Raw genomic sequence first — 17426 nt, 5'->3', positions numbered from 1 at the left:
GTTGCAACTCCTCTATTATCATAAATCTCATAATAACGTTTAGAAAGACGACCACAATATTGTTCTTACCTTGGTCAGTTGTTTGTTGATGAAACCCAAAGCATTTCGTCATTCCACTCGTGTGTCGTCGTGCACTTCCTCCTCCTTCACTTGATCTCGGGACACTGACACGCCCACGCCCACGGGCAACGGTCATTAAGGTTGGTGCGCTTTATATATATGTATATATATATATATATATATATATATATATATATATATATATATATATATATATATATATATATATATATATATATATATATATATATATATATATATATATATATATATATATATATATATATATATATATATATATATATATATATATATATATATATATATATATATATATATATATATATATATATATATATATATATATAAATATATATATATATATATATATATATATATATACATATATATGTATACCGAACAGTACAGTCTAGAACATTACAGTTTATTCAATCATACACGAATGAACATTTAGCAAAAATCTGGTCGAGTTGCCAACACTTCCCGCCAGTAACATCATAATCTCAGGAATCCTCCCGAGAGTCGGTGCCGAGTCTAGCTTTTACAGTAAGGCCTTCAGCACAAACAACAGACTTCAGTCCCTTTGCTCACAAGAAAACGTCCAGTTCGCTAAATTGTGGAACAATTTTTACTACGATTCAGACTTGTTCCTTCCTGATGGCATTCACTTAAACCCTGTTGGAGCAGCCCGTTTCGGGAGGCTGCTCTGTGACCAAGTGGCTCTTCGAAAGCCAAAAAACGCGGAGGCGAGAACACCAGCAGCTCCACCGTAAGGGTGCACTCAACCCGAAAAACTCCCGACTCGAATCACATTAAAGCTTGCTATGTAAACGCTCGTAGCCTACGTAACAAATTTGAAGACTTAGAAGTCCTCGCAGCTACAAATCATTATCACATCATCGGAGTCACAGAATCTTGGATAGACACTTCAAATAGAGATTTCATTGCGGAATATAGATTACCGGGTTATACCATTTTTAGTCATGAAAGAGAGAACAGACAGAGTGGAGGCGTTATCTTTTATATCCACAACTCTCTCCATCCAGTATCCGTGAAAACAGATATTATAACCAATGTAAACACGGTCTTCATTGAAATTAAAAATAAATCTCGTAAAATAGTAATTGGACTTATCTACAGACCGCCAAGGCAGACTCTTGATATCGACCACGCATTAAGTGAATTATTATTAGAAACAAGTAGCAGTTGCGAGGCAGTAATTGTTGGGGACTTTAACTTGCCAGTGAAAAGATGGGGTGAACCGTTGAACTGTCATACAGGGCTCGACCTGTACACAAATTTACTAGAAAGTGATTTACATCAACACGTTCAAGAACCGACTCGGGAAAATAATATACTTGACCTTATCTTTTCAACGACTGCTGATCTAGTTAGCGAAGTAAATGTTGGTCCAATTTTTAGTTCTAGCGATCACCGAACAATGACATTCAGCATCAATATGAAAGAAAGTAAAGTAACTCCTAGTAAAGAAAAGGTGCCTGATTATCAGAGAGCGAATTTCGTAAAACTCCGATCAATTCTAAATAATTCTGACTGGACTGAAATCACGGCGGAAACAGATATTGATAAATCTTGGGGGGCCTTCACCACAATATTGAACAATGCCATAAGCATATGCGTACCCTATCGTAACAGACGTTCAGCTTCTAAGAAGAAACCCAAATGGTGGAATAACGAAATTCAAAATAGCCTATCTCTTAAAAAACGCGTATACAGTAGGTACATATCATCTCAGAGCGAGGCTGACAAACTAGAGTTGGGCAGAATTCGCCGCGAAACCAAGAAATTAATAAAACGAAGCAAGAAAAATCTTGAAGAATATATAGCGGAAACAAGTAAATCTAATCCTAAAGAATTTTTCAGCTATGTAAATAATAAAAAGTCACTCACTTGTGGTATCGGACCGCTTGCTAATGAAAATGGTAACCACACGAACGATGAAAATGAAATGGCTACAATCCTAAATAACTTTTTCGCATCCGTATTTACCGACGAAGATTGTTTATCACCTCAACCGCCGGAGGTTAGAAGGACCGAAAAGATGTTAAGTGGCGTGCTCATCGTAGAAAGTGACATTTTACGCACAATTGAAAAGATTAAAGTAAGCAAAGCTCCTGGTCCAGACAAAATTACCCCTAGGGTCTTAAAAGAAATCAAACATCAAATTTGTAAACCGCTCTCCATCATATTCAACAAATCTTTAACAGCTGGAAAAGTTCCGTCGGATTGGAAACTTGCAAATGTCACACCAATTTTCAAAAAGGGGGACAAGTCTCATCCAGGAAACTATCGACCAATTAGCCTGACATCTATTGTTTGTAAGCTAATGGAGACTATCATTCGCGACAATATGGTGAAATTCTTCGAAGAAAATAATATTATAAATAATTCGCAACATGGCTTCCGTAGTAAACGCTCGTGTTTGACTAAATTACTTGATTTTTTTCACTATATTTTTGAGGTGTTCGATGAAAGCAGATTAGTAGATATCATATATCTGGATTTTCAAAAGGCATTTGATAAGGTCCCCCACCAACGATTGCTCAGCAAACTACTGGCGCACGATATCTCGGGTAACATTCACAATTGGCTTGCGGACTGGCTCTCTGAGCGGAAACAGAGAGTAGTTCTAAACGGTGTTACATCTAACTGGCTCGATGTCAAAAGCGCCGTACCTCAAGGATCAGTGCTTGGCCCCATGCTCTTCTTAATTTATGTTAATGATATCGATGATGGGCTCACTTGCAAAGTATCAAAATTTGCTGATGACACAAAAATTGCTAGTAAAGTAACTGCGACACTCGATGAAGAAGCTTTACAATCAGATATAGATCGACTTGCACGTTGGGCCAATCAATGGCAAATGAAATTTAACGTTGATAAATGTAAAGTGTAGCACATCGGAAAAAATAACAATCGCGTTCGGTACGTAATGAATGGCCAACAACTTTCTGCAGTAAGTAAAGAAAAGGATCTTGGAATCACTATATCAAGCGATTTAAAGCCCGGTCAGCATTGTTCAGAGGTAGTTAAAACTGAAAACAAATTGGTTGGCTTCATCGGACGAGTCTTTAATAATAAATCGGAAAAAGTAATATTAAAACTGTATAATTCGTTGGTTCGACCCCGTCTAGAGTACTGTGTACAGTTTTGGTTTCCCTACTACAGAAAAGACATAGAAAAGTTGGAACGGGTCCAACGAAGAGTAACAAAGATGATTCCTAGGTTGAGAAATTTGTCATATGAACAAAGGCTTAAAGAAGTAAATTTATTCAGCCTATCAAAACGAAGAATGCGAGGCGATCTAATAGAAGTGTTTAAAATGTTCAAAGGATTCAGTGATATTAATGCGGAAGATTACTTTACAATTGATCGATCAAATAGAACAAGAAGAAATCACAATTTGAAGATAAGTGGTAAAAGATTCTCGTCGCACGAGGCTAAACACTTCTTCTTCAATCGAGTTGTTAATGTTTGGAGCTCTCTACCTTGTGATGTCGTTGATAGTACAACAGTTACGGCCTTCAAGAATAGATTAGACAAGTGTTTTGAATCCAACCAGCAACTTAGATATTACTCATTGTCGTAATAACGTTAAGTTCTTTCGAATACTGGTGTCCTTGTCCGCTTTTATCGCCCGGTTAATGGTAGCAGTAATGGTAGTTCTTTCCTCTTTCCTACATAAATTCCATGCAGTTTTTCCATGCTGCATGGTTCTTTTTCCTTTCCTGCCAGCTTTGGCAGGAGGGATGGGGGGGTGAGGAGGAGCCTTCGCCTTTGCTGTCCTTCATCTTCCACCTTTGATTAGATAGTTAGTGTAGCTTGTCACAAACAACCTCGTAAGGACCAGCAGGTCTGCTGTTGTTTGTTCTTCCTTTGTGTTCCTTTGTGAGCCTGACCGCATCCCGCGGGGCGCGGGCGAGCCCCTCTCCCCGCCCCCTTTGCTTCTCCCGGAGTCTTCCAGAAGCCCATAAACCTCGGGGGGAGCTTCAGTTCAACACTACCTCCCCCTCTTAAGTGTGATCGTCCCGATCACACACTTACCTATATACAAACATAAGAAAATTAATCAAAACATAATAATCGTCGCATCGCCGTGGACGCCTGCGTTGTTTCTGTCTTCTGTCCTCTGCCTCCTGTGCGTCTGTCTCCTGGTGCGCCTCGTCGTCGTCCGCTTCTTGGGATGTCCCTGAAACATCTGCCGAAGCCGGGAGGTTATCTCCCTCGTCTGAAAGCTCCAGAAAACCTATGTCGACGTCGACCTCCTCTCGGTCCTGGACGTCCCTTGCGTTTTCATCGGGTGCTGGGTGTTTGTAGTTGTCCCAGGTGTAGGTTCCCGGACCGAGGTACCTCCATAGCCGGTTGACGTGGACAACTTTCGACTTGGTCCTTTCCGTTCTCCGGATTCTGTAGGTCACGTCGGAGAGGCGTACTAGCACAGTATAAGGGCCATCCAAGGGGCTTTGTAACTTCGGAGACTGTTCTTTCTTCCTCTGCGGGTGTTACCAGTTTTGTTATCAACTTTTAGGCTCCTTTTAACGCTGTTTGTGTTAAGTGTTATATATAACGTTTAAGGCGCGAACTGCTATCTCACGTCAGGTCCGGTGTACCGCTGCCTGCTTTCACACGTTGATTGTAGTAGATGAGATAACACAATAGCCTTTTAGTTGGCCGAGCGGTAGCCGTTATAAGTTCACTTTAGTTCACTTTAGTTCTCTCTCTCACAGGGCAATACCAAGACAAAATGTAATTTCAACTATATTAACAGTTGTACATTAGGTTTACAGTTTACGTGAGCGAGTCGCACGCACACCAGCCAGCCACACCAAGGTGCCTGGGCCGGCGAGCACCACTCGCCCGCCCGCTGCCCGCTGTCTTCTCTCGTCTTCTCCCCGTCTTCGCGTTGCTCGCTCGTTTTATTTGCTTGTTAGATCGTCCGGAAGGGTGTGGTTCCGGTTGATGACTGTTGATGAAAGTCATCATTTGGTGATTCTTGCGGTAACTCAGCATGTGTTCCCACGGCCATCAGCTCTGACGTGCTCCATAACATCCTGGCAAAGGCACTGAGCCTGTGCTTAAACACACAGCCACACACTCACATGTACATTATAATATACACATTACACGGGTTGTAAAGCCAGACTTGGTGTCCTTCGTTGAAGTTAGGTGGCTTGCCCTCATACTGTAACCGGCCTCCCTGGAGAACTTCAAGGCACCACGGACTTGATGGTGCACCTCTTCCAGCCGTTCCTCTAGCTGACGGGCAAAACTGGAGGCGTCCCATGGGAGGCCTTCCCCGAGGAGGCCTTCCTCTCAGTAGGTCCACCGGCCATGTCCAAACATCAGCTTTACCGGCGAATGTCCCGTAGTCTCGTGGGTGGCAGACCTGTAGGCCATGAGGAGCGCAGGCAGCTTCTGATCACATGAAGACTGGTCATTATTGCACTGCTTGGCCAGCTCCTGGTCCAACGTCCAGTTAAACCTCTCCACTATTCCATCTGACTGTGGGTGCAGAGGGTGCTGGGTCTTCTTGATACCCAGAAGCTTGTAGCACTCAGCAAGGACTGTTGACTCAAAATTCTTTCCCTGGTCGGAATGGAGCTCGTTAGGCACACCGAAACGACAGAAAACCTCCACCAATACCTTAGCGATGGTAACGGCTTCCTGGTCAGGGATGGTGTAGGCTTCCGGCCACTTGGTGAAGTAGTCCATTGCGACGCAGATGTACCTATTTCCGTTCGTCGTCAGAGGCAAGGGTCCTGCTATATCAACTGCTACCCGTTCCATTGGGGCTCCAACCTGGTATAGCTGCGATGGGGCACGGTGACGCTTCTTGGGGCCCTTCTTTGCACTGCACACCTCACACGCGTGACACCATTCTTCCACATCCTTCCTCATGCCATCCCAGTAGAACCTTTGGCGCAGGCGACTAAGTGTCTTCTTTACCCCAAGGTGTCCGCTGGTGATGCTGTCGTGCATTTTTTTCAGGACGCCTTCCCGGGACTTCACAGGTAGCACCGTGGACCAGTAATGGTCAAGGCCATCATGAGAGACCCAGCGTCGCTGTAACACCCCAGTTGTCCATCTGTAGAGTGTCCCACTGAGTCCAATAATTCTTGGTGGTAGGGCTTTCTCTCGAGATAACCTCCCACCCAGGTCGCGTTAAAGAATGACTCAGCCACTCCATAATTGGTCGCAGGTCTCGGTCCTCCCGCTGCAGCTTTCCCAAGTCTTCCCATGGCACCTCCGCTGTCTGTTCCACTGTAGTGCGGCGGAACATATTTCGGACGCCTTCCCTCTGGAAGCAATGTTGACACTCAGGTAGGCAGGGGCGCCGGCTCAAGCTGTCCGCATTACCGTGTGTTAGCCCAGATCGGTGCACAATAGTGTAGTGATGCTGCTCTAGATTACCTATCCAGCGAGCAAGCTGGCCCTCAGGGTTTTTCAATGACTTCAGCCACCGCAATGCAGCGTGATCCGTGCGGATGGTGAAGGTTGTACCGTACAGGTAATCATGGACAAAGTCAAGGCTCCTGACTACTGCCAGGAGTTCTTTCCGGGTCACGCAATAGTTTTTCTCGGCTGGGGTGAGCTTCTTGGTTAAGTAGGCCACAACCTGTTCCATGTGGGCTCATGCTTGGGACATCACTCCACCAATCCCTCATCACTGGCATCACAGTCCAGTATAAAAGGCTTAGAGGGGTCTGGGTGAGTACAGGCGAGTTAATGAGGACCTTCTTGCCTCCTTCTCAAAGGCAACCTTTGGATCCTTCTTTTCTTGTATTTTAATTTTAATTTTTAATTTATTTGCATCAACTTGTATTAAAACAACTCTTTATCACTCATTAATTACTCCATAAATGATCTCACCGTCTCGTATCCCTGGTAGCGTGATCCGGCTTAAGTTGTTATTGGAGACTGGTGTTCGGGGATAAACAAGGGAAAAAGAAAATATACATTTATTTAAAATTAAATGAAAGTAATTGCCTTACGCAATATTCTATGCTCAGACGATCATAACGCTGGCATATTCAACGATGGATACAACATATGACAAACGACATGTCTTTAAACATAATACTACAATTTGTGCTCAGTTGTTGCCAATAATAATAACACTCGTCATTCCACAGGCAGTGGTTTGTTTCTTTCTGCTTACATCACAATAACACATTCCTATAGTATAATCTACTACAATTTCACGGAAGCACCAAATTATACCACACCCAGTGGTTTCTACCTTTGCTTTACATCGCAAACAAATAATCACAATCCTGTCCCACTCACAATCCTACAACACATCTCCTACATTATAATCTCCAGGACAAAACAGTCGGTTTCCCTTAGATTCTCGAATTTCTACTCACGATTAAGATCACAACAGCCATTCTCAGCTGAGTGAGTAGCAAGTCTGCTTGAAGCGAGTGCAAGGCTCGGTCTGCCCATATCACTGTTGTCTAGGTCACATTTTTCCTTGCTTGAGGCGGAACTACATCTTTGACACGCCTTCATTTTCTACATAACCAGTAGCCAATACTTCCTGTCAACAACCGTTGGCTCGCTCATTATGTTATATTGTTTACTTCTCCTACTATTTGTGATTTCACTCTTAAGACACTCCCACAGTGACTTCTCTTTTCAGTTATTCGCTTATAGCATTTCGTCACACCGCACGTGACATGTTAGAGTCCTCTTGAATGGTTATCCACACTTCCTGACCACGCCTACTGGGTATCTGTTTTCTGTATGTGGGTCTGGGTATTTTCCATAACCTCTCAGTAGTGTTAGTGCTTATCAGATGTTTACAACTTTGTATATCTGACTAATTGCTTTCCTTCCCTCTCCTATCATATTTACAATTCTTGTCTCCATATCTCCACTCGGTATTTGCCTCTGATTGGGGTCACTATTAATTAACTGTGCTGCTATGGTCGTCTTCTGTTTGTCCATATTCTGGGTCCCAACAAACCTGAGTTTCCGCTGTCCACTCAAACTTGCGCCCCTTCTTCGTCAGGAGGTGCAGTGGTGCAGCAATCGTAGCGAAGCCTTTCACAAACCTGCGGTAATATGAGCACAGCCCGAGGAAGCTCCGCAGCTCCCTCACGTTGGTGGGTGTCGGCCAGTCCCTTACCGCAGCCACCTTCTCAGGATCAGTGCGTACTCCAGCCTCGCTCACGATGTGTCCCAAGTATTGGACCTACTTTTGGAATAGGCAGCATTTCTTTGGGCTGAGCTTAAGGTGTACAGCTCTAAACCGGGCGAAAACCTCTGATAGCCTTTCCATCTCCTGCTCGAAGGTCTGGCCAAAGACAATCACGTCGTCGAGGTAGATGAGTGCCGTCTTACAGTGAAGTCCCTCCAGCACCCTCTCCATCAACCGCTCGAGCGTGGCAGGTGCGTTGCACACGCCAAAGGGCATGACCTTAAACTGCCACAGGCCTTGACCGTAGGAGAAGAATTTTTAATCTTTGTCCTGCTCCGCCATTTTGACTTGGTGATACCAGACTTCATATCTAGTGTTGAAAATCATTTGGATCCCACCAAAGCGTCGAGCGTGTCGTCGATCGGTGGGAGTGGGCATAAATCCTTGGTGGTGAGATCTTTGAGGACTCCATACGAGGCCGTGTATGGAAAGAAAACTCGTCTTTGTGTTGACTCATCTTTTGTACCAGAGGAAGTCATGGACGGTATGCAGACGGAGGAGCAGCTTGCAGAAGCACTAGGTGTTGTCAATGAGGACACCGATACAGACGAGGAAGAGACAGGTGCTGAAGAGCAGGAGAACCATCCGCTGTCATTAACTGCATCTCCTGTGGTAAAAGCGACTTTGGTTCAAGTGTGCGCAAGGTGTGTGGGAACCCGTGTCACTCTTTTACTCCGTGGTCTGTGATGAATGAAGATGCTGATGAGCCTGTGATCTGTTCCATCTGCAATCGAAATCGCAGTATTCATTTTTTTTTTTTTTTTGCATCAAAGGATGCGGTTCAAGGGCAACGAAAAGAGTCTCCTCCCCAAAAAAAGCCGCTACTCGCCGCTCCCACAGAAGTAAAAAGTAAAGAATACCCAAAAGAGAGATCAATTTCGGGTGGAGAGGTGTCTTGATACACTCTTCTTGAAAGATGTCAAGTCACAGGCTGCAGGAAATACAGACGAAGGAAGGCTGTTCCAGAGTTTACCAGTGAAGGGGATGAAAGAATGGAGATGCTGGTTAACTCTTGCATAAGGGGTTTGGACAGTATAGAGATAAGCTTCAGTAGAGAGTCGTGTGCAGCGGGAGGGGGAGGCATGCAGTTAGCAAGTTTAGAAGAGCAGTCAGCATGACAATATCGATAAAAGATAGAAAGAGAGGCAACATGGCGGCGGAATTTAAGAGGTAGAAGGCTGTCAGTAAGAGGAGGAGAGCTGATGAGACGAAGAGCCTTAGACTCCACTCTGTCGTGAAGAGCTGTGTGAGTGGAGGCTCCCCATACGTGAGATGCATACTCCATACTGATCAAATGAAGTCCAACATAGAACAACAGATACAAGCTAAAAAAATTATATATAATTTTGAGAGGAGATTTAAACCAGTCCACGCAGTGAACACTGTGATGTTTCCTGTTCCATTAGTTGACCGCGGACGTTCAGAGATTCCTAATGTAAATGCCGTTGTGTTTAGGCGTTGGGCAATAGCACGTAAAAGCTTAATACAAAGCACGGCCTGCTTAAACAGGTATAAACTCGCAACCAATTTACTTTGTGTCTAGAAAAATTCCTTTCAATAAATGATATAGTACAGGAGCGTAAAGTAAGCCGGCGGGAAGTAGCCATTGCAGAATCCATGGGACAAGGTCAGGGATTCGCTAAATGCTCTTGCACTAAGTCATGTATGGCCGAACGCTAAAGGTGTTTAAAAACTGTTTTATGAAACAGCAGGTGCAAATGTAGTGCCTCTTTCGCTAACAAGTCCGACACACACACACACACACACACACACACACACACACACACACACACACACACACACACACACACACACACACACACACACACACGCACACGTACACACACGCACACATAGGCACATACCCGCTTAAGGATATAAGACCATTTTCTGTAGGCTGAATAAACAAACTTTTTTAGGTTAATGTATTTTCTAATGTATTTTTTTAGATGTATTTTACGTTCACTTCCTTTTAACATTTACTCGCCCTTCTTTCAACTAGCTACTTGCTAAATACTCTTTAAGCTTTGATGTATTTCCAAAAAATTAGTAAATCCTAAATACTTTTTAACCCGGTAGCTGCGGGGATCATGTTTCTTTATTAAAGGCCCCTCTAAGCGAATAAATGAGAAAAAATCATCGGTCTCACACACCACTACAAAATATATATCAACGCATTTGTGATCAGTTTATCCATCATCTATTTTGGGGGTTTATATCATGGCTAAAATGTGGCCCGTTGCTGGTACACGGTAAAGCCACAAATTTGGCCCGTCTCTGCTACTGGGTTAAGGTTTGATGTATTTTCTAGGAATGAATGAACTTGTTTTATTATACGTTCACTTCCTTTTATCATTTACTAGCCTTTTTTTTCTGACTGGCTACTTGCTATTTGGACTTTTTACAAAGTGACCAACGATAATACTTGTGATTTCGAAAAAGTGAGAAACCTTGATCCTTTTGCAAAATGCCCTGATATTTATGTCATTTTGCAAAGTGACCACGAATTTGATTTCTTCAGACATGGCCGGGCATATTGCAAAATGACCAAATTTGCAGACTGTCAGTCACACACACACACACACACACACACACACACACACACACACACACACACACATATATATATATATATATATATATATATATATATATATATATATATATATATATATATATATATATATATATATATATATATATATGGAGAGAGAGAGAGAGAGAGAGAGAGAGAGAGAGAGAGAGAGAGAGAGAGAGAGAGAGAGAGAGAGAGAGAGAGAGAGAGAGAGAGAGAGAGAGAGAGAGAGATATATTTACATAGATTTACATAGAAAATCAGACCACAAAGACCCCATGGTCCAGACTTGGTGGTCTGTCCTTAAACCTAAGTGATTTTACATTAATCAGAAGACTCCAAAACGTTGCATTTCTACTCTAGTTGATATTAAGTTGAAGGAAGTGACGGTCGAGCTTATTTTTGAAGGAGTCAATCGTGTTACACTGGACCACTGATGATGGGAGCTTATTCCATTCTCGCACTACAACGTTGGTGAAGAAAAATTTGGTGCAGTCTGAATTTACTTGTCTACATCTGAGTTTTACGCCATTGTTCCTCGTGCGCAAAGTGTCATCGATCATAAACAATGTTGATCTGTCTACATTCGTGAAACCATTAAGTATTTTAAAACATTCGATCAGTTTTCCTCGGAGGCGACGTTTCTCAAGAGAGAACATGTTAAGGGTAGAAAGCCTTTCTTCGTAGGATTTGTTACGCAAGGAAGGGATAATTTTCGTTGCCCGACGCTGAACACCTTCTAATTTAGCAATATCCTTTGCATGGTGGGGAGACCCAAACTGTACCGCATATTCCAAGTGGGGTCTGACTAAACTGTTGTAGAGCGGGAGTATTACATCTTTATTCTTAAATAAAAAGTTTCTTTTAATGAAGCCCAACATTCTGTTCGCTTTATTTGCTGCATCGATGCATTGCTGTGAGAATTTGAGGTTTGACGCGATTTTGACACACAAGTCCTTGACGCATTGAACGCTTTTGAGTTTAACGCAGAGAATTTCTTAATCGAACTTCTTATTCCTGGTTGCAACTTGTTTGTCCTTTCACTTGTCTACGTTAAAGGGCATCTCCATCTATCCGACCAAGTTGAAATTTTGTGCAAATCCTCTTGGAGGCTTTGCCTGTCTTCGTCAGTGAGAACCGAGTTACCAATCTTTGTGTCGTCTGCAAATTTACTAATGCGGTTATTGAGTCCAACATCCACGTCGTTGATGTAAATAATGAAGAGCACTGGGCCAAGAACTGAGCCCTGAGGGACACCATTAGTGGCAGGCGAACACTCTAGAGTTAAATCCATCTATCACCAGTCTTTGCCGTCTTGTGCTCAACCAATTTGCGATCCATTGGTTTACCTGACCGTCAATACCTATTTGCTTTAATTTGTAAAGTAATTTATGATGCGGGACTTTATCAAACGCTTTCTGGAAATCAAGATAGACTACGTCCAGTGATTTGGTTACGTCATAAACAGTGAAGAGGTCGTTATAAAAGGTTAATAGATTTGATAGGCAGGATCTTTTGTTTCGGAAGCCATGTTGTGAGTCCCCAATTAATGAGTGGCTTTCCAGGTAACTCACAATTTTGTCTCTAATTATGCCCTCAAGTAGCTTACCTACAACCGAAGTTAGACTAATGGGCCTGTAATTACCTGGTACTTTTTTGTCTCCTTTCTTAAAAATCGGTGTCACGTTAGCCTTTTTCCAATCTGAAGGGACAATGCCTTGTCGCAAGGACATATTGAATACGTCGCAAGGACATATTGAATAGAGAGAGAGAGAGAGAGAGAGAGAGAGAGAGAGAGAGAGAGAGAGAGAGAGAGAGAGAGAGAGAGAGAGAGAGAGAGAGAGAGAGAGAAATATATATATGTAGATAGATAGATAGATAGATAGATAGATAGATAGATAGATAGATAGATAGATAGATAGATAGATGGATGGATGGATGGATGGATGGATGGATGGATGGATGGATGGATGGATGGATGGATGGATGGATGGATGGATGGATGGATAGATAGAGACAGACATACAATATAGATATAAATATATATATATATATATATATATATATATATATATATATATATATATATATATATATATATATATATATAGATATATATATATATATATATATATATATATATACATATACTACCACCAACACCGCCACCACCACCACCACCACCACCACCACCACCACCACCACCACCACCACCGCCACCACCACCACCACCACCACCACCACCACCACCACCTCCACCACCACCACCACCACCACCACCACCATCACCACCACCACCACAGCCACCACCACCACAGCCATCACCACCACCACCACTACTACCACAACTACTACTACTACTACTACTACTACTACTACTACTACTACTACTACTACTACTACTACTACTACTACTACTACTACTACTACTACTACTACTACTACTACTACTACTACTACTACTACTACTACTGCTACTGCTACAACCACTTATAAAATGTAGCGGCATATCTATAAAAGTAAATATTATCGCTCACATTTTATATTCCCTCCTAGAATCTACAATAATAGTAATGGCAATAGTAATATTTCTTATAATAAACCTCTACTATATGGCTGCTAACATGCTTCCTTTCTCTCCCACAGGTAACGTGCAGGTCTCTCCCGTGCATGCCAATAGGTTCAGGTAATGTGCCATGGGACTTGTTTTTTCAGCTTTTTCTGTGTTCTCGTAGGGCGTGCGCGAGTGGCTTTTTTCTGCTTTCTACGCATTTGGGGGTTTCGTATTGATTTATCGTGCGTTGTGTTAGGTTATGTATCGTGGTTGATCCAAGTTACGTTACATGTTATATTCCTTCCTAAAAAAAAAAAAAAGTAGAAGGGATAAAGGGGACGGAGAAACGAAGTGTCTTAAGATCAGACTGCCCAACAGTTCCCTTATAAGCGTTTTGTCTATGTATTGCATGGTGGAATACTCTGTGTGTGTGTGTGTGTGTGTGTGTGTGTGTGTGTGTGTGTGTGTGCGTGTGTTTTATTTTACGCAATTGGGGGTTTCGTATTGATTTGTCGTGCGTTGTGTTAGGTTATATATCGTGGTTGATCCAAGTTACGTTTTCTGAACGTTAGGTCCGCTTACATCACCCTCGTATTTCTCAGGTCGGTTCTATAAATCAGAATAGGGAAGACATAAGGAAGAGGGAAAAGAGTCCGTATAGGCAGCAGCGGGAGGGTGGAAGGGAGGAGATGAGAACTGGATGAAAAAGTAGAAGGGAGAAAGGGGACGGAGAAACGAAGTGACTTAAGATCAAACTGCCCAATAGTTCCCTTATAAGCGTTTTGTCTATGTATTGCATGGTGGAATACTCTGTGTGTGTGTGTGTGTGTGTGTGTGTGTGTGTGTGTGTGTGTGTGTGTGTGTGTGTGTGTGTGTTCTTTTTATCTTTCTCACTCTCCTCCTCTCCCTCTCTCTCCCTTTGTGTGTGTGTGTGTGTGTGTGTGTGTGTGTGTGTGTGTGTGTATTATCTCTCTCTCTCTCTCTCTCTCTCTCTCTCTCTCTCTCTCTCTCTCTCTCTCTCTTCTTCTTCTTATTCTTTCTACTCTTCTTTATATTTACCCATTCTCCAGACTTTCCCAGGGTCTTTCTTTCTTAGTGTGTCATCTTTTCCTTCTTACTCCAAGTTAATGCCGCGGTTGTATCCAATCACAGAGGCTGCTTAATGAGCTTACACGGGCATGAATGAGAGGGAGCCGTAGGGGGAGGCGAAGGGCAAGGAAGAGGAGGCGGGTTAGGATGGGTTGCAAGGGTGGGCGGCGTGTCAGGCGTGACTGCGTGGCATCCTTGGTAGGGAAAAGTGGATAAGGATGAAGGGAAGGATGGAATGAAGAGAAGGATGAAGGATTTTCTTTAGGTGTAAGGGCCCATTTTAGAAGCTCCCCCTTCCTAGGTCCTCCCCTCGAGACCAGTTTCAACGATATCAGTGTGGTTGGAATGAAGGAAAGGATGTTTTTTCAAGGTATATAAGGGCCTATATTAGAAGCTCTCCCTTCCTTGGCCCTTCCTTTGAGACCAATTTCAACGATATCAGTGTGCCAGAAACAGTTCCCTATAAGCTTTCTCTCAACCATTTAACTAATTTATAATATCATACATCTACTTTCTTGACGACAACCTAAGAATCTTGGCGTACGTTTCCCTTGCCACACGCACCCTCCCCCCCCCCTCCCACACGCACTCTTATGTATGATAATGAGCATGATCCTGTGCCTACGGATAAGCATCTACGAAAAAAAGCTACAAATGATGGTCAAGATAATTCGACACCTTATCTCGTCCCGGGCCTCAGCGTTCATATAGTAGTCCCGAGGTGGCGGCATATTGCTGCCAGGCCAGAGTCGGCGTGTGCATATCCCTTACCAAGCACGTAGGAAGGAAAATAACGACCCCAAATGGATGACCCGCAGACTTAAGCATGAGATAGGCTTAAAGAGAGGAATGTATAGGAAAATAAAGAACGGAGAAACCCACCTCAGGGGTAGGTATGTTGAGCTAGCCAGGTCGGTGAAGAGGAACACCCGCCTAGCACAAAGAAATTATGCGATTAGGGTAGCCAACGAGGCCAAGAGCGATCCCAAGGGCTTCTTCACATTGTACAGAACGAAAACAAGGGACAAAATTGGACCGCTGAAAACTAACACAGTTGAGCTCGTTGAGAATGAAGAAGATATGAGCCAAATGATGAATGACTATTTCCTCTCTCTAACAACCATTCCGGAGAGAGTTCATGGATATGAGGGCGAAGGGAACGACAAGTTGAGGGATGTGATCACCACTAGGCAAGTAGTCCAGGATGAGTTTAGTAGGTTGAAGAAAAACAAATCGCCGGGCCCACACGAAGTATTCCCAAGGGTGCTGAAAGAGTGCAAGGAAGTCCTCAGTGGCCCGCTTACCGATATCTTTAAGATGTCGGTAAATTCTGGGTATGTGCCCAATCAATGGGAAGTAGCTAATGTGACGCCGATTTTAAAAAAGGGAGACAAGTCAGCCACCTCAAATTATCGCCCAATTAGCTTAACATCAGTTGTAGGAAAGATGTTGGAGTCAATTATAGCCGGGAGCATTCGGGACCATCTAGAGAAGCATAGTTTAATTCATGATTCACAGCATGGATTCACAAAGGTTAGGTCTTGCCTAACTAGCCTGTTGTCCTTCTACACCAAAGTAGTCGAGGCGGTTGACCGAGATGAAAACTATGACGTATTGTATTTAGATTTCAGTAAAGCGTTCGACAAAGCTCCCCATCACCGGCTATTACTAAAATTACAGGCTCACGGCATAGATGGGAAAGTTTTGAACTGGATCAGGGCGTGGCTTAGTGGTAGGAAGCAGAGAGTACAAATCAATGGTAAAAAATCTGAATGGCGCAGTGTTACGAGTAGCGTCCCACAAGGGTCGGTACTGGGTCCTCTGCTCTTTATTATTTACATCAATGACTTGGACACAGGAATTAGCAGTGATATCAGCAAGTTCGCAGATGATACCAAGATCGGTAGAGTAATCCAATCAGACAGGGACGCTCGCGCTCTCCAGGATGAGCTTGACAGACTATATGATTGGGCGGGGAAGTGGCAGATGGAATTCAATGTCGGGAGTTGTAGCATTCTGAGTGTAGGTAGGAATAACCCCTCACACAATTACTCCTTAAATCGCACTCCTCTAAGCAGGTCTGGGCGTGAGAGAGACTTGGGAGTCTTAGTGAGCGCTGACCTCCGTCCTAGGGCTCAATGCATTCAGGATAAAAATCGGGCAAACAAAGTACTTGGTTTCTTCTCAAGGAGAGTAAGCAATAGGAGCGCTGAAGTGATCCTCAAACTTTACTTTATTTTTATTACAGCTAAGGAGACAGTTCAAGGGCGTAAAGAAAAAAAGAAAAAAAAGGCCCGCTACTCACTGTTCCCGAACAGATGTTAAAGGACTAAGCACTAGTTAGACCTCATCTCGATTATGCAGTTCAGTTCTGGTCCCCCTACTATAGAATTTTTTTTTTATTTTTTTTTTTACGTTGTTGCCTATTTATAGCACATCTTCTAGCCGTCGATGGAAAAATCCGTGCACCACGACTGTTGGACAGTGACTCGGCAAGGAGCACGAAAAATAGGCGCTGGGCTTATTTTTTGGGCAGCCATCTGCGTGGTCGGCGACCTTGTCAAAGATCGGGGAGGAGTGTTTCAGGCACCGTGCAGCACTCGCAGTGATCCTCCAGCTAACGTGCAGCTTTTTTGATAGGTTGGGCAGCACTTGTGCAGTGATCGGGCAGGAAATAAAAAAAATTATCTTTATAACAGCAGTCCGACAACTGCACAGCAGCTATACGATAGCTTCCCGGCGAATCCTTCACTAGAGCGAATGCTGAATGACAGTTAAACGTGTGCTGCTCGACACGGAATCAGCGCGAGTGTTTTGGCAATTTTTTAGCAGTTGGCTGCCTGCCACCCTACGCTCCTGTGTGCTACGTTACCTAACGACCCTACTTGTTGCAGTTGCATAAC

General features: G+C 43.3%; 1 long non-coding RNA gene across 3 annotated transcripts in view; it reads left to right on the top strand.

The window, feature by feature from the left end:
- LOC126991321 (uncharacterized) overlaps positions 1–17426 on the top strand; it is a 50434-nt gene that overhangs the window by 19952 nt on the left and 13056 nt on the right. Inside the window, exon 3 of one of the 3 annotated variants that reach the window (XR_007745405.1) lies at positions 13527–13632. The exons of the other annotated variants lie outside the window; for them this stretch is intronic. This is a non-coding gene — a long non-coding RNA (uncharacterized LOC126991321). Of the gene's footprint in view, positions 1–13526; positions 13633–17426 lie in introns of those variants that run through there. 3 annotated transcript variants of the gene reach the window in all.

The sequence above is a fragment of the Eriocheir sinensis genome, unplaced genomic scaffold, assembly GCF_024679095.1.
Source record: "Eriocheir sinensis breed Jianghai 21 unplaced genomic scaffold, ASM2467909v1 Scaffold26, whole genome shotgun sequence".
In the NCBI taxonomy this organism is placed as follows: domain Eukaryota; kingdom Metazoa; phylum Arthropoda; class Malacostraca; order Decapoda; family Varunidae; genus Eriocheir; species Eriocheir sinensis.
The sequence above is the reverse complement of the archived record's forward strand: the minus strand, read 5'-3'. Positions and strand labels throughout refer to the sequence as shown.